Here is a 628-nt window from a genome sequence, read left to right on the forward strand (position 1 = left end):
GTAAAGTCTTTGATAGTAATGTTGATACTAGATTTGGATTACTGCGCAGAAACAGATTTCTTGCTGTCACGAAATTGAGTAGCCCCGTCTGTATATAACTCATAAAATTCTGCCAATTTACGTGCGTGATCCTCATATATGTACGCAACTTTCATTCAATTTGAGCTTTTTCATCTGAGCAAGTTATGTGCCCCAGAAAAATTCGTCTTTATGGACTGTTCTGTTTTGACAGATTCTGCCTTTTATTTCGCATTGCCTGTTTTGCTATGCTTGATGGATTTCTTTGTTCCATTAACTTTCAGTAGCTTTGTGCAATGTCCAGAAGTGTTAAGAATGATTATGTCACCTCTGAATATATGAATTTTCAATTATGCATTAACCCTCTAATGAGTTTGTTTCGAGTTTGGTGTGGAGGAAGTTTTCAATGGTCAAGAGAGGAGGATGATACAATATGATCAAGAAGAGTGAAAAGTCTAAGCTTGGGGATGCCCCCGTGGTTCATCCCTGCATATTTCAAGAAGACTCAAGCATCTAAGCTTGGGGATGCCCAAGGCATCCCCTTCTTCATCGACAACTTATCGAGTCACCTCTAGTGAAACTATATTTTTATTCAGCCACATCTTATGTG

This window comes from Lolium rigidum, chromosome 3 (assembly GCF_022539505.1).
Source record: "Lolium rigidum isolate FL_2022 chromosome 3, APGP_CSIRO_Lrig_0.1, whole genome shotgun sequence".
NCBI classification, from domain to species: Eukaryota; Viridiplantae; Streptophyta; class Magnoliopsida; order Poales; family Poaceae; genus Lolium; species Lolium rigidum.